This window comes from Phodopus roborovskii, unplaced genomic scaffold (genome assembly GCF_943737965.1).
Source record: "Phodopus roborovskii unplaced genomic scaffold, PHOROB, whole genome shotgun sequence".
Taxonomy (NCBI): domain Eukaryota; kingdom Metazoa; phylum Chordata; class Mammalia; order Rodentia; family Cricetidae; genus Phodopus; species Phodopus roborovskii.
This window is the reverse complement of record NW_026126648.1, coordinates 3,280,488-3,305,091: the sequence shown is the minus strand read 5'-3', so window position 1 is coordinate 3,305,091 and position 24,604 is coordinate 3,280,488.

Below are 24,604 nucleotides of genomic sequence, written 5' to 3'. Positions count from 1 at the left end.
AACCTTAAACACATGACATTGTGATCCTGAAATCATTATATAACAGGTATTATTTTTTAATATTCCTTATTTAATATTCCAAAAACACTAAACAATTGTCATATCTCTTGAAGGTCATGTAATGTTTAACCCTTATATTGGAAATGCAGTTGGCTTTTACAGTCTGGCTGAAAACATATCAGAAAGAATAACTTGTCAGGGGAAGCCAGCACATGCATTCTGTGTACTTGCGGATGTACTTACCACATAATTTCATCTTGATGCATGCTACAATCAACCTCTCTGCCTACCATGGACCTGCATATTGTGTCAAGATCCAGCCTGGTGAATCTGTCAGATCTAACTAACCATACATGCACCTGCCCAGTCCCCTTCCCTAATCAGGGTACCATATCAGGGTACCCAGCTTAGTAAGATAGCCCTGGCTGACTGTCCCCAGACATCATGGTTGGAACAGGATATACACACAGTGCACCAGCACAGGCTCAGAATGGCATCTGATTACAGCCCTCAATTGCCACACTAAACTCCAGAACTAGCCTGGACCAGTACATTGATTTAAAGGATCCATCTTAATGAATCCATAGATCTGATTCCCAACCTTTGTCCCAAATTCCCAGATCTAGATAGAATTCTTCACCCAGTGCCACTGCCTACATATTCCCCCCCACACTGCCCATAATACACAGGCCTGAGCTAGGGAAGACATCCTGTGTATCAATCCTGCCCACTGTGTACCCTGACTTCGTATCTCCCATGCCATACCCAGAATTCAGGCCTTACCCACCTGTAGGCCCTGTGTTCTGTCCCAGTCTTCTGTGTAGGTATGAAGCAAAAAGCTAACAAAAGATGTTCAGATGCCCAAGCCTTATCATCAAAACACAAATAATATAGATAAATTGATAATCCTAAAATATGTCATGTTCACAGGAATGATGAAAATTATATAGATTTACCTGAGCACATAGAATTTAAAAGGACCATCAGGAAATTCATTAAATAAAGAAATTTGAGGAAGATGAAAACTGAAACAGCTCAACAGACTTCATATAAGTACCTGAGGCTTCCCAAGAAAACACAAATAGATGGCCGGTGGAAAGGACAGACAAACGAGGATTATAAAACAAAATTCAATTTAAAATATAGAAATATGGAAGACAACTCAATCTGGAATGAACATAGAATTGAAAACCCAACTAGAAAACACAAGGGAAACCCTTCCAATTAGAATGGATCCAGCAGAAGATAAAATACAAGGACAATAGAGGTTCTAACCAAAGTAAGCAAATGATATTAAAAATAAACAAACCCAATGAAAGAAACATTCAAGAACTATTGGTCACTATGAAAAGTTCAATTCTTCAAGTTATAGGCTCAGATTAAAAGGAATAATTCCAGACCGATAGCACAGAACACATATTCCATAATGGAGAAAGACACATTCAGGAAGTGCATACTAACATAAGAAGAGCACCACATAGATAAGATATAAATAAAACATCCCAAGGCATAATACGATAGTTAAATCACTGAATTCACAGTGTGCTAAAACATTTAGAGACCATAAAAGCTGCAAAAGAAAGAAACAAAGGTATCATATGAGGGAAAACCCATCAGAATTATCACAGTCTTCTCTTTGGAAACTTTGAAAACAGTGTTCCAAGGCCGAGAGAAATGCATTAAAAGCCATAAAATACCAATAAAGGCAATCTAGAATACTGTAACTATCAAAACTGTATTTTAAAATTGAACGAGAAAGAAGAAAATCCCATGATTTAAATAGGTTACAAGAATTCATATGCAGTAGAACAACTCTAGTATAAGCACTAGAATGAAGAAATTTAAAAAGTGAAGCTATTATTAAAATACAAGATATGACAAAGAAATCAAAGAAGCAATACATACACAAACAAACAAACAAAAACCCAATAGTATGACTAAAAACAGTATAGACCTTTCAATTATAACTTTAAATATTGATTCTTCAATTTTAAGAAAAGCCTGGATAAATGGATGAAGAAACAATTTCCATCTTTATGTCCTCTATAAGAAACTCATCTCAACCTTAATGATAGACAGCATCTTATAGTGGATGGATCAAAAATTAGTATTCTAAACAAATGGGACTAGAGAGGGAGGAGCAGCCAATGAAATCCTAATACCTAAGAAAATGAAATCCAAACTAAAACTAATCATAGGATATAAAGACACTTGATTCCAATCAAGGGAAATATTAATCAAGAAGACATTACTACTTAATACATATATTCACTAAATTATGATGTACCCAACTTTATAAACATATACAACTGGAATTACAAATACGGCTACATCAACACATTAAAAACATAATAAGCACAAGTTAAACTTACAATATTCCAGTTTTCTTTGAATTTATTAAGGAATGGCCATAATAAGTTGAAAAGAATCTTTGTAATAATATTCTTTGAAAAATAGAGAACGTCATCCTTCACTTTTAAAAGTAATTAATTTTTCTATAAATTTTGTAAAGCACTATAAAGTCTTCTGTTTCCTTTCATATTTTAAATATTAAAACCCCTAAGTGAAGCTATATTTCATTTTTCAAATATAGTAATTTCCATTGTAATTTAATGGCAAAATAATGTAATTAATGTATAAATTTGTGTTCAAGTTATTCTGAGCTGCTCTTTAGCATATGGAATTAGAATTCACATCTCATTTATAAAATCATACCACCTTATTGCACAAATTTATACTTTTTTAATGAAACACAAATGAGAGATGTCTGACTAGAGGATTTTCACATTAGTTGCATGCAATCACTTGCCTCAATATTTACAGAGTTATTGAGGGAATAGTGCTATATGTTTAAGGCATATGCTGTGGCCTTTGGCAGTGACTAAAATTCTTCAGTTTAACTTTAGAAATTTAAAGATCATCTTTAAAGAAATATTTATATTTAAATATTAAGCTCTGAGTTCATTAATAGCAAAGATGAAATTATATTGTATGCATTAACATATTTATAAGGTTACAGATACCAATAAATTAATACTTTAATATATGAAGGCAAGTTGAAAAGAACTTTTCTTTTTTTATTTTATATAACCAATAAATGAAAACAAACATTTATAGACAATATTTGGGAATTTGGGCATTGTTCTTTCCAAACTACTTCCTGCTGTGGAAAGGCTATCATAAATGCCCTTCCCGGAGAGTAAGATCAACAACTAACTTATCCATGGAGCCCTCAACTAATGCCTGTTGAAAACAGGATCAAACACCCATACATAAACACTGAGTCGAACTAGAACCCAGATGCAGATGGAGAGGACAAGACCAGGAAGCAGAAACACATAGAAACAGCTTACCTGAACGAGGAGGAGCTAACAGGCCACCAGACTGATAACTGGGAAGCCAGCATGGGACTGACTCAGGCCCCCCTGAATATGGGTCTCAGCCAGAAGGACTGAGCAGTCTAAGGGACCTCAGACAGTGGAGCCAGGATGTATCCCTGGAGCACAAAAGGACTTTGCGAACACATGCCCCATGGAGAAATAACTGCCTTAATCTAGAGACAGGAGAGAAGCCCTAGTCCCTACTTCACATGACCTGTCAGATCTACATGACCCCAACTGGATGACATTGCCCTACATATGGAATTGGGGTGGGGCCATGGGAGGGGAGGGTGGTTAGGGTGCATGTGAGAGGGCAGAGAGGGTAAAAGAGAGGGAAGGAGGGACAGAGGAAGGGAGGGAGTGAGGGAGATTGGGAGGGATGGAGGGAGGGAGGGGGAACTGGGATCTACATGTAAAATAATAAATTAAATTAAAAAAATGCTTTAACTCCAAAATTTAAGTTGAAGGACAAGTTACTGGGGAAAAGGATTTCTATTTTTGTTTCCACAGAAAATGAAAAGATGTGGATTCCTTCCAGACTAATGTGGTTTGATCAAGCCAGACCGCCTGAAACAGTACCAGGTGATCCTACATTCAAAACAGCTGGACAAAGCAGCCTTACAGACTACAGCCAGGAATTCTGAATCTTCTTCGAATCCCCCATGACAGCGCCCCCTACCAGCAGAAAAGAACTTTTCTAAAAATAAAAGAGAAATAAGGGTTTCTTATTTTATCAGCAAAACAACATTTTGTGTTCTAAGTTCTGCCATCAAAACAGATTACTATGTCATTGTAGATTTTTCTCTGAGCTTTCTTAGAGGCTATGAAAACTCAAGAGTCCTGCACTGATTACCATTTGTAACTGGAAGCTTTTACAAATCCCACATGGTTTCACAGCCACTTAATAAATAATCACGCAGTGGCTTAATATTAATTATAATTGCTGGCCAATGTCAGGCTAATTACTAGCTAACTCTTTCATTTAAATTAACCCATTTCTATTATTCTATGTATTGCCATGTGGCCATGGTGTTATCTAATTTTCTACATGTCTTACTTGCTCTGAGGCTGCTCCCATCTTTTCAACTCCTCTCTCCTTGCTGTATCTCCTTAGACTTCCAACCTGGCTCTAACCTGCCGAGCTATTAGCCAAATCAGCTTCTTTATTAATCAATGGTAATAAAATATATTCATAGTATACAGAAAAACAACCCACACCATTACCACTATTATCTGGAGTAGCTGTAACTTGAAAGTATTTGGGGAGAGAAGTAAATGTGATACGTTATCTGTTTTACTTTGCATGCATTTTAAATATCCTTTAAGTGTCTTTGCCTTTGAGGAGTCCTGAAAACAATGTATGTTTTTCAGAATTTAGGACAAGTTAATATTTTCATATAATATCCATTATGTATACACAGAATATTCAAATTCTTAATAATTTTAATTTAATGTAAGTGAAAAATAATCTACTCCCTTAAATATAGCAAGTAAAGAATATTCATCATAGAGGTGCCCCATTCAAGTTTCCCATGAAGCATTTATGAGTGTATTGCTAAAATGTGTATCTTACAATAAATTTGCAATAGAATTCACAGATAATAATCTGCTTCTTCTGAGACTAACTTAATTTTTACTTGAAATGCACAGTTAAACTTGATCCATCTTGCATTTCACAATTCAAAGTTGATGAAAATCTAAATGAAAGTTTGTTAGTAGGTTACCATCTTTCTAAAAAATTTGTAAGTATAGTAGGGTAGTTTTATGAATATTATGCAGGATGATTATTAATATATTTAGCAAAAAAGTATCATTACCGATGCAAAAATAACTTGGTAGCAGTCATGTGTGTTTTAATATTGAGATATTAATAAGTTGTTACTTATTAAAACAAATTTCCACAATGTGGACCTTTCTAATAAACACATAACATAGGAGGCAATCTACAGGTCTGGCAAGATTTGTTCCATATCATCAAATTCATAAAGACTTAGCAATATGTCTTTCATTATATTGGTGCTCAAAATTGTCAAGATCTTACATAATTTTCTTATTATATTTCTAAAGTTTGCTCAGCATTACAAAATACAACATTTATAGTGCAATAATAGTGTAGAGTCTCATACACATTTTAGCTCATGTTTTATTAATGAAAAATGATGCTTTCTCTGTAAAGGTTATTCATTCAACATCAAAATTATTTTAAATGCAAGTATCAAATTCTTGAGTGTTTAGAAATTTTGGTATTGAGCCAGAAGCTTAAAACCCCAGTATTCCCAAATCCTGCCAAAATATATAGAAAAAAAATGTGTTAATCAGATGACGTTTGCATTCGTTTTAATTAAAAATGACTGATTACCCACCCAAATAAATGATTGCCTATTTCCCTTCAGGCAAATAAATGCAGACCTTGAAAACAGGTGGCTACTTCTATGATAGGAGGGAAAAAATGACAAAAAACAAAACTGTTTTTGGTATCCAAACACATAGGAATATCAGGCTTAATGTCACTGACAGTCTTTGACATAGGGACCTAAATGTCAGCAACATGTGTGAGCTGGACTGAAAGAAAATTTTGATCTTAACTCTGGTCATAAAGTTTTTCTTCAATCTTGACTTCCCAACTATCCTTTTAATTGAACACGTGTTATCTGACATTATCTGTAAGTGGTATGATTAATTAATATTTGCTTCAAGTGCTTTTAGTGTATTAAAATCATTCTGAGTTTTTTTCTATCAGTCATGTCATTTAATACTCTAAATAATGTAGTAAGGAACCAAATTTTTGCAATAAATTAATGAGGCACAATAAATTCAGTTGCTAAAGCAAGGATGTATACATATACACACATGTACTTAAGTATTGAGTCTAACTCTAGTCTCCCTGTGACTTTCCCTTTTTCTTCATAAAGCAAGCATCATCTTACATCTATCACATCTATCTGAATTTCTGAGACTGGAACTCTTTATCTATCTGTCTGTCTATCTATCTCTCTATCTCTATCTCTCTATCTTTCTCCTTTCTCTCTCTCTCTGAATTGCTTACTATTATCACCATCATTTTTCTTGTAGGTGACAACTGTGAAATGTAAAATAATGTCCTCAAGTTTCTAAGATAAAAGGACAATGGAAGGACTTGCACATACATCTTCTAAGTCTAAAACACGATCTTGGTACAGAGATCATCTTGCTTCCATTTGTATAAAGTGTTTTAATTGAAAGAGAATTGCATCAACCTAACCTCCTCTTCCAACATCTAGTTCCTTACTTGTATCTCTCCCTCAAATCTATCCCATCCTCCACTAGAGATGATATACTCTTTACCTTTCATTATATTTATTTTTATATGTATATGAATGAACATATATATGTTTAGATGTATATGTAATATATTACTTAGTCTGAATGTATTTATCCTTTGTTCTAATCACTACTGTTTGAACAAACAATAAGAAGACTCATTCCCCCAGCCTGTGTCTAATTATTTTGCCAACAGTCGATAGCTTCCTGTAGTTCTTTGTTTATGGGTAGGACCACACAAGAGTTTCCCCCTTCCACTTTGACATTGTTACTTTAATTCCTGTGATGTGCAGGCATCTGTTGGGACTAGACTATACTTGCCCAGGAGATGTCTGCATTGTGTCAATTTGTAGTTTTCTGGGATGATATCCATATGCTGTAAAGAGAACCTTCTTTGATGAGGGGTTGTAGGTACACTTACCCATGTAAATCATAACAACGTCTATTTTAAATAATGATAATTATACTGGTTTTTCAAAGTGGTGGTATAGTAGATTCTCTATCTTTACAGTAGTACATCTCCACATGTATACAAATTTCATCAATTAAATGAGTGAAATATCTCCTTTCAGTAATTATTTCTTTGAGAAAGTGACCTAATATAAAGTCTGAAGAAGTACCATTATTATGAGCTCAGAAAAAATAATTTCATCCTCAGCATTTATTTTTCACATATCCATTTTATCCAAGTAGACATGACCACAAATGGAAATATCAAAATTCTCATTTAACCTTCAGAATATTCTTTAGTTACCATGGAATCTCCTTTTCCTGTCACTTCTCAATTATTAAAGAACAGCTGGAGATTTACATTTTGAGAAAATTAACCTTTTGCCTCTTATTGCATCTTTCAAAGGCAGTTGCTATTGTTACCGTCTAAATTGCTCAGAAGTGAGAAACTACAGCAACTGTGTAAGAAAATGTTCCACAGGAGGTCAACACATTTCTTTCTCAGAAGCAGGTAAAACATGGGCATTGTGGAATAGAACTAAATACCAATTTACCTTGAAAAACATTTCAGGCAATCGTGTAGTAAATTATAACATAGAAAATGATTTGTGTAATTTTCCCTTCTGCAACAATATGAATGAAAATTGTATGTACCTATTATATGTGTGCTTATTTGTTTCTGTGTAGTAACTCTCCTACCATCCAAAACTGCTTAGGGCATTTTCTTTTTCTGATTAAATTGAATGGGAAATCAAGGAAAATTATAATCCAAATATGCATACAGCAAACGCTGACTATAAAGTTCCTTTACTAACTTTGTATGGAAATATCATTAAAACAACAAATCCTCTTCCCAAAATGCTTTTAAAATAAGTATGGTCCTTATTAACAAAATTTCTCCCACATTATAACATAGTTCTTATAAATACATATAAAACATTCAGGTGGATTAAATTATAATGAACAAGTTATCAAATTTACTTAAAGACACACAATAAAGTAGCTATCATTTAAAATAAGAAAGTTTATCCTCATTTGTTTTTCAATCCTGATGATTCAAGAGTAGATCTATGATTGATTAAAAGAAATAAATAAAAACTATAGAACTACTTTTAACTATAACATATATGTAGAGGACCTGTAGTTTAGTGTGTTTGTAGGACTCCCAAAAGTAGCAGAATGGGTGTCTCTGACTCTTTTGCCTGTACTTGAGACCCTTTCTTCTTGTTGGGTTGACTCGCCCAGCTTTGATATAATGGTTTGTGTCTAATCCTACTGCTACATGTCATATAGGGTTCAGCTGACATCGCTGGAAGGCATGCTCTTTTATGAAGGAAAATGGAGAAGTGGTGGATTTGGGGAGGAGGGGAATTAGGGATGAGACTAGGAAGAGTGAAGACAGGGAAAAACAGAAGTCAGGATGTTGTCTATGAAAGAATAATAAATTAAAAGTAAAATTAAGCAGTATTAAAGAAAGATATATGTGGTGCTGTTATAGTGTTATAGTGTCATGAAAATGGTAGAAATATAAAGTATTTTCAAGTTTCAGGTGAGCTTGAAAAGAAAACAAAATATATAATATATTCAATTAGAATTTTGTATAAGTTAAAGAGTCAGAACCTTTACCGTTCAGGGACTCTTGTTTTCATTGAGATCCCTTTCTGTATGTGGGTAGTGCAAATAGATAGATAGATAGATAGATAGATAGATAGATAGATAGATAGATAGATGATAATAGATGATAGATAGATGATAGAAAGATAGATAGATAGATAGATAGATAGATAGATAGATAGATAGATAAATACTATGTTTCAGGTTCTCATTTTTTTTTAATCAAAATTTTTAAAATATTCAATAATCCACAGGATACTGCAGACTTCCTTCTGACCCAGTCAATTGGGTAAGTTCCTGTTGTTTCATAAAAGACCATGTTAAAATCAAGGCTCCACCACCTGGGCATTTATTCAAGGTGGGAGGGAGAAAGGAGGAGTGGGAAAGGAATCCTTCGTCTTTATGTTCACTATTGTTTCAGACATGTGCAAAATACTCAGAGACTGATCTGTCTTACAGTACCTTATCATTTCATATCAAACTTTGATTTAAAAAATATTAAGACATAATTTTAAACACGTAGTTTTCCTCAACTCTTAAATATACGGTCATATTAAATATGGGTATACAATTCAAAAACCACCTCAATTATTTATTATTTATTTATAAATATCTTGCACACAAGCATGCATGTGTGTGTGTGTGTGTGTGTGTGTGTGTGTGTATGTGTGCATGCGTGCTTGTGTGTGTTTGTGTTGGCCAGAGAGAGTTATGCTTGTGCTACAGCACATATGAGGGGGTCAAAGAACAAATTGAAGAACTTCATTTCTTCTAATGTGTGGGTGTTGAATACAATTCAGATAGTCAGGCTTGGCCTTAGTATTTTTATTCTCTGAGTCATCTTGCTAGCTCTATGAGTAAGTTATTAAACAGTCAAGAAAATTTCAAAATGTTAAGGTATTTTATTAAAGTCAAATAAAAAGATGAATATAATTTTCTAATCCCAGCTTTGGAATGTATCATCTCATTGTTAGCATTTTGATTGTAGGAGAACCATGAAGTGAACACCAAATGGTCACTGCAGAAAAAAGACATCTCCAAAGTCACCTTTGATTCTGTGCTGTGTTGTGTGCAGGTTTGTATCTTGTATCCCATCAGTGCATGCTTTTGAGAGATGATTGGGGGAAATTCAATGAGATCTCAGGGGCAAACTGGAGGCAGAGTGGTAGTAATATCAGTGTAGACAGTTAGCTTTGTAGCTGATTCAGTAACCTCTGGGACTATATCATTCCTCCCATAATGAAAACAATGCTTTACGTTTCCCTATATACTGAAAGAAATTACTACTTTCATGACCTATCATTACATCATATGTAGACCTCAAAATCTAGGGATTGTAGCAGCCATTGTTCATGTGGTTGATACAAACACCACATCTCAGACAGAGGAGGATAACACATGACTGTTCTATGAAGCATCTACTGGGCAACTGGAAGGGGTATGCCATACAGTATACTGCCATTATGGAGATGGCACTTCCTTATGAGCCAACCAGAAACCACTCTTAACTTAATAAGAACCTGACCTGGTAGTGATTTGGCTTTTGCTTAAAAATGGTCATCTTGATAAAATGTTCACACAGAACGGCTATAGATGCTACTGGCTCTAATCCTAGATCTGAGAACCTAATGCAGGTCCTCTACAAGGACAGTGTATGCTCTTAAGTGTATGTACATAAAGTTAAATAAATTACCTGCATGGTAGCTCTATGACACTCTCTGACATGTCAATATCATTCTCTATTTAAAGCAGACACCGCACTACCCAACATGGACTTACAAGGTGTAAAAGATGGCCTGAAGTATTTGACATAGTGTGTAATCTATGACCTTTTAAAAAAGAACAGTGAGTTAATCACAAGAAAGAGCCAGAAAACTAATACTTAGTGGAAAGTGAGCTATGCCAAATTTATTATTAAATAACAAAGGAACAGTTAAATTATCACTAATTGGTAATGTGCTAACACATTTGAGTCAAAAGAAAATTTACTTACTTCCATAGGTGGAGAGTAGCATATTTGATTTGTTTGTTTTACACTTATTGTGACAGATTTTAACTGTAGCCTAATTAATCGACTAATGAGATTTGGACATAAATTGACATTTTACAAGGCTGTTAGGACTGTAGAAAAGTAAAAGATGCTTTGCAAATCTTGTCAGAAGTAATTGCTTATTTGTCATCCTATCACTCAAATCCTTAATATTGAGAGCTTGTAAATCCAATAGCAAAAGTGATCTGAACTGGTTTGAGTGTCTAAGACAGTAGAGTCCACAAGACAAAGATCTGAAACTGTTCACTTTCCTCTCCAGGAGTCTCGCTTTGAATTCTGACTAGGTCAGAGTTCATTCTCCAAGGTGTGTTTACTCTCCTTCCTGGCCTTTCTCCTTCCCTGCTTTCCCTTTTCTTCTCTTTTCACCATTTCATGTACATAGTTCAATCCTATGTAAGACTGAAGACATTGCTGTCTGAGGTAGCAAATGCCTTTAAGCCCAGCACTTGGGAAGCAGAGGCAGTCAGATCTCTGTGAGTTCAAGGCCAGCCTGGTCTACAAAGTGAGTTTTTGGACAGCCAGGGCTGTTATACAGAGAAACCCTGGCTCCAAAAATAAAAACAACAACCAAACAAGAAAGACTGCTGTGAAATAATACTTTGTATACTGTGATTGGCTCATTAGAGGGACTGACAGGCCAATAGCTGAACAGGATAAGGTTAGTCAGGTCAGCCAAACTGAGACTGATGGAGGAAAAAGGGTGAGTTTCGAGTATCAGCTGAGATAGAGACAGGCAAGATGTCCATGCCCTACTGAGAAAAGGTACCAAGCCACATAGCATACGGTAAATAAGAAATACGGGTTAATTTAAATTAGCAGTTAGCTAGTAGAACATCTGAATAACTGGCTGAGCTTTTGTAATTAATATGAAGCCTCTAAGTGCCTATTTGAGAGCAGCTGCCAGGACAGGGAAACTGCCAACAAATGTTGCCCAAACCTTCAGCAATTACATACTCATTAACCCTGAGATAGTTTAAAAAGTATCTAAGCACACAAGAGGATAGAATCAAGCACAGCTTCTTTTCAGGTTGGCTCTGTCTGCTGGTTGCAAGAGGAAGCTCTGTTCCTTCAAGAAACATCTTCCTGGCTCAGCGCTAGAGGCTAAAACCACTCAGCTCTCTTCCGAGGCCCTGCCTTTTTGCTGGAATGGACCAGAAACTTGCCAGTCCTAGAGGTAAACATGCCTCTACCTCTTAAGGACTGTGGGGCTGGGGCTGGGGGAGCCAGCCACCAAACACCATGTTCGCAGTTACACATCAGATGAAATTTTGCTCATGCAGACAAAAAAAAAAAAGCTACAGATGTTCGGTAAAGGAAAGATTCAGATGAAGAAAACAAAACAAAAACAACAAAACAAACCTAAACACATTATGTAGTGTTTAAAAATATACATAGACTTGGGAGAGAAAAGAGAAGGTATATATTACGTATGTATTACTAAAATAATATAATAAGGTCCTTAAAAGAGGAGTAAAGGAATATAAAACAAAGCCATCCAAAGATGGAAACACATAAAGAATCCTGTATGCTATTGCATTGCTGTTGAATATTTTGGCTGCTAAGAGATATTGGATTATGAAAAATGCTAGGTTCAGCATATATATATATATATATATATATATATATATATATATATATAATCTTGACTTTAAAATTTAAATCAAAAGGTGCATTACATTTTCTGAGAGATTATGCTTTTATTTCCACAAGAAATGAAAAACTAAGATTCATTCAATCAGATTTAATCAAGGAAGCTCCCCCAGAAATCCTGATTACAGGCATAAAGAAATAAACCCAAGGAAAGCTACAAGACACATGATGTATATTTTACCTGCTCAAACACATAACAGAAACTCCTCTTTGGCTAACTTATGTACAGTGTGCTGCACTCTATGCTTGTATTAATACAAATATGAATGTTACTTTAAAAAGTTAATGCAGTTTTAAAGTGAGAAGACCAGAAAGCAATGAAAATGGATGGCCCAGGTAATCTAGCATCCAAAACAGCTTCAAGGCAGCTGGCTGAGATGACTCATTCTCACAGACTGCAACACCCAGGGTCCAAAGATTACCTGAGCCCAAAACAATGGCAAGTAGTCTAAAGAGTGATGTGCACATTCCCAAAAGATGGGTTATGGATATTTGTCATCATTCAAGGGGGATTGCTTACAAATTCTTATGGGCCATTGTAAAAATAAAGGTAAACAGAGGAAGTAAATTGAAGAAAAAAATCTCTTTCTGAGAGTAAAAAGGGGTGATATAGAAATGAGAATAAAATGGAAGACTGTTGAATGTACCTTTAAACCAAAAGCAACTACTATTCTTAAATATCTTTACATTGTGTGTGTGTGTGTGTGTGTGTGTGTGTGTGTGTGTGTGTGTGTTTAATTCTATGTAATGTCTGCAGGTTACCTGCATGTAGATCAAAGTTGGATGCCCCAATGATACACAATAACCTAGAGTGATCGTCAAAGACAACCAGATGTACTTGTTCTTAGCTAACAAACATAAAGATCCACATTTGAATAATATGCAAAAGGAAGATAGCATTTAACACCCAGTTCTAATGGAAATTTTATCTGAAATCATTATCCTCTGAACTCAGGGTATGAAGGAGGAGGAGGAAGGGGAGAGGAGGGGGAGAGTCTAGGAGGAGAGAAGAGAGAAAAGAGGAGAAAGATTGTTTTTATTTAAATTTCTGACAAGCTTGTTTTATATGTCCCGCACCACCGTCCTATCCATCCCCATCCCCCCCCCACCAACCCCTGGCCCATGCTTTTTCTGCTCCTCAGGGAGGGTGAGGCCTTCCATGGGGAATCTTCAAAGTCTATCATATCATTTGGAGCAGGGACCAGGCCTTCTCCCATGCTCATATGCTGAGGGAGTAGAGAAGAAGAAAGATGTTTAAGAGCCAGAAGGTTCGGAGGACATCAGGAAAGCAAGATTTTCTAAACAGTAGGGCAGACACATCTATGAACTCAGACTGTGTTAGCATGCCTAGGCTTGCATGGGTCTGCATCAGACTGAGTCCCAGTGATGAGAGGAAAAGGGGATACTAACCCTGATCCTTAACTGTTAAGAAATCTCTTGCTGATAACCTCTTGCAATGGGAAAAAAAAAAAAAACCGTTTGCTCCAAGAAAAATCTCACTGAGAATACAAACCACTCTAAATTCCAGGCTCATGCCCTTCAGTAAATGGCCAACACAAAGTGAACTCAATGGCATCTTCCTTTGGATATTTTTGTCTCACTTTGTTTTGTCCTAGCTTTTTGGTATTCTTTTTTTTTTTTTTTTTTTAACCTAGCAAGTCTTTTATGTTTGTGTTTTTAGGGGATTTCTGTCCATATGAGCATGTCTCTGTATTTACTTGTGTATCTCCTGGATTTTTATTAGCTGTTTGTTTATCTGTATTTCTTTTATCTTATTCTACTATTATTTTTTTAGACACCCTTTGTTTTCTAATGAAAGACAGAAAGGATGTGGATTCTGATTGAAGAGAACATGGAGGAAATCACTCAGAGAAACACTTGCCTTAAAGTTTCCATTGCTGAGACAAAACACCATGATCACATTGAAAAATCTGGGGAAGAACTTACTTTGCTTAATTTTCATAGAGCTGCTCCTCATCAAAGGAAGTCTGGAGATTACTCAAACAGGGCAGGATCCTGGAGACAGGATGTGATGAAGAGTCCATGGAGTGATGCTGCTTACTGACTTGCTTCTCATGACTTGCTCAACCTGATTTCTCATAGAACCCAGGATCACCAGCCCAGAGTTTCCACCACCTCCAATGGGCTAGGCCCATTGAGAAAATGCCTTACAGCTGCATCTCATGGAGGCATTTCCTCAGCCCAGGCTCCTCATCTCTGATGACTCTAGCTTGTGTCAAGTTGACACACAAAAAAGCAACCATTACATTGGTTAAAGGGAAATTGTTTTCTGAAGATTGTATGGAAAAAAATCTATTTTCAATGACAGAAAGAAAATTGGCTTTTGATTTTAGTATTTCTAACTTCTAATTTTAGATAACAATACATTTGCATTATAAAAAGTAACTGCATTTAACAGCAGCACAGGTTGATTCAGAGAGTATCTACTGAGCTCTGTTTCAGCTAATAAAAAGACTCAGACAAACAAAATAGAGAAGTACACTGATTAGATTAGACTCATGTGTCTAATCATGGTGTTGTCCTTTCCGGACATCTTGTAAACCTAATGCAGCATATAGGAGCATAAATGATGATACATTTTCTGAACCATGTCTACTGTCTCCATTGTGGAGTATGTAGAAAGCAAGTTAGAAGAGTGTCTCCTGCAAAGCACCAGAGGAGACCAAAGTCAGCATGAGTGCAATCTACATATCCAAATTAAACTAAAACACAAACTAAATATTGTTTAGCTAATTTAAATGTGCTTTTATTGGGTAACTTCCAAAAACTATTATTGTATAATTTTTATTTTTATTTATGAATATGTTCAATGCAGCTTTTGGCATAAAGTTTAAAAAGCAAAACAAAAAATAAATTCCATAAATTTAGGCTACAAAGGAAGTTAATTTAAATAATGCAATAACTAATTTCTGGCCTCTTTTTCTGATATATTTAGACTACTAGTAGAGAATTAGAGAAATTGACAAATAAGAGTGACTTAATATGGTAACATTGGTAACATTTTCTTCTCCCAAATTTTGTGTACAAATCTTCCACTCTGCAATTTATTTTGTTTTCCCTTCTTAAAGTATCTTAGAGTCATTGGTTTCTATTTCTACATCCAGAAATTGTACATGTCTAAGAACCTTAAAATGGTTACTTAGAAAGAGAATTATATTGAAGGTTAAGTAGAGATTACTCTAAATCATCAGTCCCGCTCCAGTTATCCAAATTTTAATGATGAAATAATGCTAGATACATGATGATACCAACATGAAGAAACAGAATACACAAAGATAAGATACCACAGCATATAAGTCATTTATAAGATGTCACAACAAACTCCAGTTTGAAAAAATGGAACTTTTCACTTTAAACAATAGTGTTTGTAGGAAACTAAATGTTTAGACATTATTTTCTGTCTAAAGGTAGAATTTCAACTAAATTGCCTTTAAAGCTCTGCACTTCATTTAAAAAGTATACAATTGGTTGAAAAGTTAAGAAATTATTTATTAACAGTTACTTTAAGTTATGCAACATTCCCACAAGTGTTGGGCTTTTTCTGTCTTTGGCTAAAAGCAACATTAAGGTCTACAGAAGTTGCTTTTTGCCCCTAGGTAATTTTATTTTATTTTCAATAATTGGAAAACACTTTTCTCGGAAGTGAAATAAAGATTCCTTTCATAAAAGCATATTTTGCCTGGGGAGCTTTATTTATTTATTTATTTTTAACCTGGGGTGAAAACAACAGTTGCAAGCCCATTAGTTCTCTTCTTGCAAATTATTCATTTACAAAGTTATTAGCTTAATAAAAAGGAATTGATAGAAGGCCTTAAGCGATTCTTCTCTAAATCTGGGGGATTTGCATCATTAAAAATCAAGTGCAGAGCCAAGGCTTGTAGTATGTGCATGCGAGTTAGAGAGAAAAAGAGAAGTAAAGATGTAAAAATCTGGACTAGAGTTTTCTTTATCTATCGTTGAAGCTGAAAAAGTTATGAATGATATTTAAAATATTCCTTCTTCAGGTTGTTTTCCTTATTTCCTTAGAGATAACATAATTTTACTTTTGGATTGCACTATGAGAAATTTTCAAAATAAACCCTTCTATGACCCACAGCAGAGTTAGAACCCTACGATGATGTCATCCTCCCTTCCTTCCTTTCCCTGTTTCTCCTCCCATATTCTCCCGGATATCGTCCCTCAGCCCCTTTCTCATGTGCAGCCACTCACTCCAAGTGAATAACCTCCTTTATTATTCTAATACCTAACTCTATCTAGTGTGTGTATACACACACACACACACATATTATGTTTAATCTATTACCTTATATGTGTGTGTGTACGTATCCAGAGTCTCCATTTGTATTTAATTTTGTGTATTTAAAAGCTATGCACTCCATTTTTACAACACATAGGAAGATCAGCCCTGGGAACGGCTAATTCTCCTTCTCCCAGCAGTTAGAGTAGTCCTATTGGCTCTCACAACATTAAAGACTATTGATGTAGTCCTAAGCTGCCTATCATGCATTGAGGATGGACCTCTATTGCTGAAAACATTGCTGAATACTTAGGACTCAGACTATTTAATCTGGATTTGACCTGACAGACTCTTTTTTTTTTTTGGTGGGGGGGTGGGGGGGTGGGAGGTGGGGGATGGTATACCAGAAAACAGTATACCAGCTGCCAGTGGAAAAAAAAAAAAAAACAATTAAATGGCCCAACCCAGCTGCAGTGTGTATGAACCACGAAAATGGCCAGCATGGTAGATTGTAGTGTCTTTTTCTTAATCATACATTCTTTCTGTATTAACAGGCTTAGCAAGGTCAGCTGTAATCTCAAAGGAATCCTTTTCTACAAGCAAGGCACTTTTTCACAGGAAATGGGTCAAACTATTTTCCCTTTCTGACATCTTACCACAATGGTTTAGGCTTCACTCCCCTGTCCTTTGTTAACCAGTGCTATCATCCTACCCTGAGGTCATGTTCTGTGGGATTTAAAATATTCATTGTAACTAGAGCTTGCTTGTAAACCTTCCCTGCACACTTCCTCCTCCCACACTGGCATGTCCATTGACAGGGTCATTGCTCTACCCAGGGAGATCCTTTCACTGCAGACTCCTGGGGTTCTGCCTCTTATGGTATTTCCACCTCCCCATTTACAGTGTTCTCTGAGCCATAGGCTGATAATTCACTGATATTTTCATGGAGGCTGTGTTCACAACAGTCTGCTGATCTCTGCAATGTGTAGTCTTTGTGTGTTGTTTTCTGTGATTGTTTCCACTTGTGTTAAAGAACAGTCTTTTCCATGAGGGGGGGGGGGGTCTATCTGTGGGAATCAGAATAAGATTAGAATATAGGGAAGGGTTATATTATGGTAAGTAGCTACAGTAGATATTTTTCCGAGGTCCACAACATCACTTGCTACAGGAAGCTGACCAGTAGTAGACATGATTCCCTTACTGTTGACTGGGTCATGAATCCAATTATATAACCTTCAGTTGATGCTGACATGTGAATACAACTTCTTGAATATTTTCATGACATGCTGTACTGGTCTTTTTCATGATTCAAACATATTGCAGCTAGGTAGAGCTATTTGTTTCTCTTCTATAACAGCTTGCAAATTATATTTCCTTTTTTACATAATGATCCCATGTAAAATTCATGTAACAATGTTCTTTACATGGCTAGATTTAAATCATTATTAAAAGTGCATAAATGTGTATGAAAATTTTGGCCTAATCATATAAGACTGGCTGTATATAAAGTTATCAAGAAAAAACTTTGACAAGAACACAACAATTCAGCTATAATCCCTTTGGTTAACGTGTTATAAATAAGAAAGAAGCTTCTATGTAAATACCTATCAAGGACCTTGGAATTACTGAAAGTCAACCATGACTGCGTACACCTGTAATCACTCAAACATTATATCTTTTGTAAATACTGTCATGTGAACTCTAACTTTAAGGCCATCTTGGATTATATATGGAGATATTATCTCAAACCCTATGGTCTAGATATTCATGAAAATGGAACATGCTTTTCTATGAATATATTAGGACCTGATATTGATATTAGCATAGAAGGAGAAAGAAGGATGAAAGAGAGGCCATAGGCGACAGACCTGTGCTATACAACACTGTTACTCAAATATCTTGCTTCATGAGTAAATGCAGTAAGATATAAGGCAGATGGCTTTGTCTGAGCTCATTCATGGACACGGGAAGGAAACATTGAGATGATACAGCAGCATGCGTAGCAGCTTTTAGTAAATTTACCTCTATGGTAGAACTAACTTGAAAAGGTGAATTGAAAAATACTTTTGTGACCTTGATTTCCATTGGCTAAATCAGTTATAAATTTTAAAATAAAATTATTTTCAAAGACATGAATATTTAACTAATGCTTAAAACTGACAAAATTGTCAAGATTATTCCTTAGTCTCATACATATTCATTTAATTGAGGTCTCTTTTGTGTGTGTGTGTGTGTGTGTGTGTGTGTAAGTTCATGCACATGAACATACTTGTATATACACATATGTGCACAGCAGTGCATTCCTCTGAGAAAAAAATTCTTTACTGAACATGAACTGATGCTGATATCCAGCAAACCCAAGAGATACTTCTGTCTCTGTCTCCTTACCTAAGTGATTAAGTAAATATCAGTAAAATTTTGATCAGGATTTGGAGGAAGTTTAAAAATATGGGATTCTGTGGGATTAAGCCAACACTGGCAGTCAGTTGATGCATGCAAGTTGTAACAGAAGTTGATAAATTTGGATTATGTATAGTTAATGATTCAAATATTTTCTGAATAGCAGTATAAGCCTTGTGTAAACCATGCCACGAGATTGTTATTCAGAAAAAAAAAAACAAAAAACACAAACAGAAATAGTATAAAATAACCACTTCAAATTCTGTTTTAGGATCAACCTATGCCACACATTGAGTTTTGGACATTTAGGAGGTTATCTTTAAATTTTCCTTTAAAGTGTGGAGATTCTTTATGTACTGACTGATTGCCCCATGATTGGGCTCTCTCAATTTAGCAAGGACTACTAAGATTTTGAAGTGCAGCTTAAACACATACTGATTATCCTGACCCTAGAAAGTTTGATCTGTTTCATCATTATGCAGATACTTTTTTAATTTAAATTAGAAACAATCTTATTTTACATATCAATCTCCCTCCCATACTCCCATATCCCCAAATGAACCTTCATTCCTTACACTTTCTGCTCCCCAGGGAGGGTGAGGCCTTCCATGGGAGTCTTCAAACACTGACATATCATTTGGGGTAGGGCCTAGGCCCTCCCCAGTGTGTCTAGGCTGAGATAGTATCTCTCTATGGGAAATAAGCTCCCACAGTCCATTTCTACACTAGGTATAAATGCTGGTCCATTACCAGGAGCCCCAAAGACTGCCCAGGCTTCCTAATTAACACCAACATGCAGGGGGTCTGAGTCAGTCCTAAACTGATTTCCCAGCTATCAGACTGGGGTCCATGAGCTTCCCCCCTTGGTAGGGACAGCAAAAACATTTTTTAAATCGCTGTTAATCCATAACTTAGCGTTTTCTTACCCACTGATGAGACAACCATTTCCTCATATCTTTGCCAAATGAATGAGAACAGAGACCTCTTTCTCCAATGAACAGTTTACGTTTTTTCTGAAATTCAGTTTGAGTAGGTTTCCTGCATCTTCAGCTTTGTAATAGATATAATATGAATGAAGGTTGTTTCTTTGCTTATGTGGTTTTTGTTGGACTGAATGGTCTGATCTTTCCACAGCCTGGCTAGTTCCAACAAGGAGCCTATGTTCACTTATTTGCTATGTATTTATTTATTAAGACTGATTGTTTCTAGGTTTTATTTGAAAGAATGATATAAACTGCTTCGAGGGCATCACTTTGCATGTGTATTTATATTTTACATCATGTTATACACTCCTTTATCTCACACACAAACACAGACAGATAGACAGATACACACACACACACAGAGAGAGAGAGAGAGAGAGAGAGAGAGCGAGAGAGAGAGAGCTAGTGTTATTTATTCAACTTCATTTCAGTTTGTGTCCTAACCATGACAGAAGTTGAAGTATCATCCACTCTTTTATAACACAGGATAGTGTTTACTAAACTCAGTATCAAAAGAGTAACCCCAATTCACATAGAAAATGGGGACATGAGCTGAACACCCCAGAAGCTTTTTTAAAACTAATTAGCATGCATGTGCTGGAAAGCATAATAATTGTGAAAAATGGAACATTTTGAACTGAGAACTATTCTAAGATTGGATCCAAGATTATTCCAATTTGAGAAAGATATCCCACATTCACAACTGTCATTGGATGTGGAAAATATCACTGACAACTTCTTGAATTCTTCATCCCCTGTGACAGGTGGTGATTTCTTTTCCCTTGAGAAATATATACAATATAAATGCAAGTCAGCTGATATTTCTCACACCTAACAGGATATCTCTATTAAAAACTCATTACTAATTCATTAGACATTCAGAATAGCACAGCTACTCTATGACAAAACTGTGTTTGTAAATAGCTAATGTAATTTTTAGGAAACTGCTATGTCTTTAAATATAAACAAGTCATCTAATTTGCATAAATTTAAAATATAAAGGCAATGGTCATGAATTGGAAATGTTTGATGAGTCTAAATTTCTATGCCAGTCTTTAAAAAAGCCATAGTGTGAATTTTAAGTTTCTCCAATTTTATTTTGTGTCATAATTTATTTATAATCCAATTTCAATTATCCATACTTTGCACATTGAGGAGTTTCAGTCTTGCCTGATGGTAATATTTTCTTGGAACAAGTTGGATGAAATGTATATTAGATTTGATTATTTAGTAGACAGCAGTAATGTTATTCCAAAGCCTCTGAATTTCTAACAAACAGAATATATATTAAAGTTCACATTAGTAACTTTAATGCATATTAAATACATATCTAAGTTTGCATGTTCATATGCCCTCATACATATAGCCACTTAAACATACATGCGGGTGAAAAATTTTCTAAAAATATTTTTAGTTGCTTGTTTTATAAGACAGATTCTAGTAAAATAAAAATTGAGCTATTTTTTTTCTTTTTCTGAATCTATGAAACAAACATGTTAATGGGAACTGTGAAGGAATGTGTCCCCAAATAGAGCCAAGATAAAGGAACAGGCCAAAAAGTTAAAAACAGTGGCAGCTGGCAAAATGCTGAGAAAACACATATATTGTGATAACCGATTTGGAGAATTTCTAGGACATTTGCAAGACACATTATAAATTAGTTTTCTTAAAGAAAACAAAGAAGAAAAAGAGACTTGAGTGTGATGTATCTCCACGTGCATTTAACAGGCATTCTGCTCGAAAACCTTGCTTTGCATTTGAAATAAAACTACTATTATCTGACTCAGCTGTTGTTATTTAATAGTAAATAAAACACATTCCAAATTCAGTCGCTTCCAGTTTAATTAAAATATTCTTTTAATTCCTTCTGTTTAAAAAACAAATTATAAGCTTCAGTTTCTTTTTAAAGACATTGATAATATTTTTCTGTATTAATACCTCACTATCTTCCTTGGGTTAAGCATTTCGGTTCTTCCATAATCTACCTGGCCTTTTGTTACTTACTCCACCCCTTTATCCTACAAATAATATTATTCCATAAAACACCTTTCTTTTTTAAGTAACCAGCAACAAGTTTAATATATAAGCAATATCTGTTCAGTTTTTTTAGAAAATACCAAAGTTAATGAGAAAAACATTCCACCAAAGAATTTAGGAATTAAAACTAAGTTTTTAATTGTACATACATACATACATACATACATACATACATACATATGCTCTTTTTCATTCCCTTCCATGAAACGTGTTAGCTAGGCAGAAATAGATTAAACAAACTATTCCATGATTACAGAGGCAATAAAGGGCGGAAACAAGTATGAATCTAAGCAGTCTTGGCCAATTCTGACTTTACTGTCTAAGTTGTCAAAGTGTTAATCATGTGGGTCAAGCTTTTGAAAGAAAAAATTGATGAGGTTGGTCTCCCTTCTAAAATTTGACTCACCACAACTTGTTTTCCACCCTATGATAAATATAAGAATCAATACTTGCTTGAGTATGCCTGAATCTACCTGTCAGCTCAATGACATTTAAGTTATGTTAAGTATTCATCACTAAACCAGAAATGGAAAAGGGACTTTTTATGGTATCATACATGTTTAACGGAAGTCTGAATATAAGCACTTCTTTTGGGGGAAATATTTTTCTTTGTAAACTTCCCATATAATATTTTTCAAAATATGGGATATTTCGTTCCAAAGATGTTGTTAATACGCTTAAAATATACTGTGTAAGAATGAGGATTTGAGTGAATTTACATCTAAAATGGAGCCCAGCCCATGCAATGCATTAATTGATTTACAGCTAGCTCCTTTGTGTCTGACTTCATGGTGTGCAAATGTACTTACAGTAAGTGTTCAGACTTCCCCGGGGAGCGCTGACACAGCCCTGCGAGATAGTTAACTAGCTTCTTCATGGTATTTAATGTGTCTGGGGGGGGGTGGAGTTTCATTTTGTATGGGATCTGATGCTGTTGCTGCCATGGAGGGTTTTAGTTAGGAATATAATGTTTTCATATTAGGAGGAAAATAGATATTAGTTAGGACTGTGAGACGTGAGACCAAGGCACAAAATAGGTAGGTAAAGGGAAAAAGTTCCCACTCATTTGTCACACGCATGGTCCCGTTCCCCCATGTGTTGAACTACCTGACACCTTCATGACTGGCCTGCATCAAGCTCACCAGCTCTCCAAGTGCTGAGCAGCAAAGATAAGGGCTGATGTCCTTGGGGGAATCAGTTCTTGTAACATCTAATCGATCACTAAGTGCTGAAGCACCAAGGTAAGGCAGAGGTACATCTGGGAAGAGCAATCTGCCGCACTCACAAGAGCATGGTTTCCCAGACATATTCAGAAGCTGATTGATTTCAAGAGACTTGAAATGTTGAGCATCCGTGCTGTTTGCTCGGCGGACTTTATCAGACTACTCTGACCTTTCTGGGCTCTGTGTCTGGGAGAGAGTCACTGTCACAGCTTTCACACAGTGCAGGGACATTAAATGTCATACTGGGATCTTAATAAGAATTATTGAAGGTTCAATATATCAAATTCTAGAAAAACAAATTCAAGAAAATCAGGATCCTGGGTTTAGAGTACACATGGATAAAATTCTTCTGCTTCTCATGATTGATGCTTTTTGACTTCTTTTGTTGCTGTAGATACATCTGTTTTGACTGTTTGTTTTCATGTCTAATCAGGATGATCACTCTGATTACTATAGTCATGTTTTTTAAACAAATTGCTATGATCTTCTGCCAGTTTAATGGGAGATGTAAACTTAGAAATCTTTTTCTATTGCAGATCACAACCTGGCTCCAGAGAAAATGTTCTGGAAGTGTTTGAGGTACCAAAAGGGAAGTTACATGAATGACTTCTTGAGTGTCATTAGACTTTTAGGAAAATTAGGGCAAAGTAAAATATATTTTATTAGTAGTAGTGTTCTTGATAGACACATTAGGTAGAACCTTACAGATAAATCACTGAGTATGTCCTTCCAGGAAACATGAACATCCTGATAATTCCACTTCATTCCAATTTTGTCACCCAGGTATCATGGATTAAGCCACATTGCCTTCCCATGTCATGAATTCTGTGCCATGGTCTTCTGTCTCATGGCACCCCAAATCAAAGGACTCAAAGGATCATAAAGTGAAATCTTTGACAATTAAAACAAACTCAAGCTTTCCTTATTTTGATTTCACTTTCGAAGACATTTTATAATAACAATAGGGCCTTTGCAAGTATAAGGACTCTTTGGCAAAGTGACTATTAAACTGCTGATTTGCAAAAAGTGATGCCGACACATGAGACATGGCGCATGTACTTCATCCAGTCACTGTCTCACCCTTAAAGGCTTAGCTGTATAGCACAGTATCTATCCAGTATTAGCATAGTTTCTTTTTTCTTTTTTAAATTTACATTTGAAGCAAGGTTGTTTTACATGTCAATCCCATTCCCTCACCCTCCTATCCTCTCCTATCACCCCCACCAAACTCCATCCCATCCCCTGTCTGCTCCCCAGGG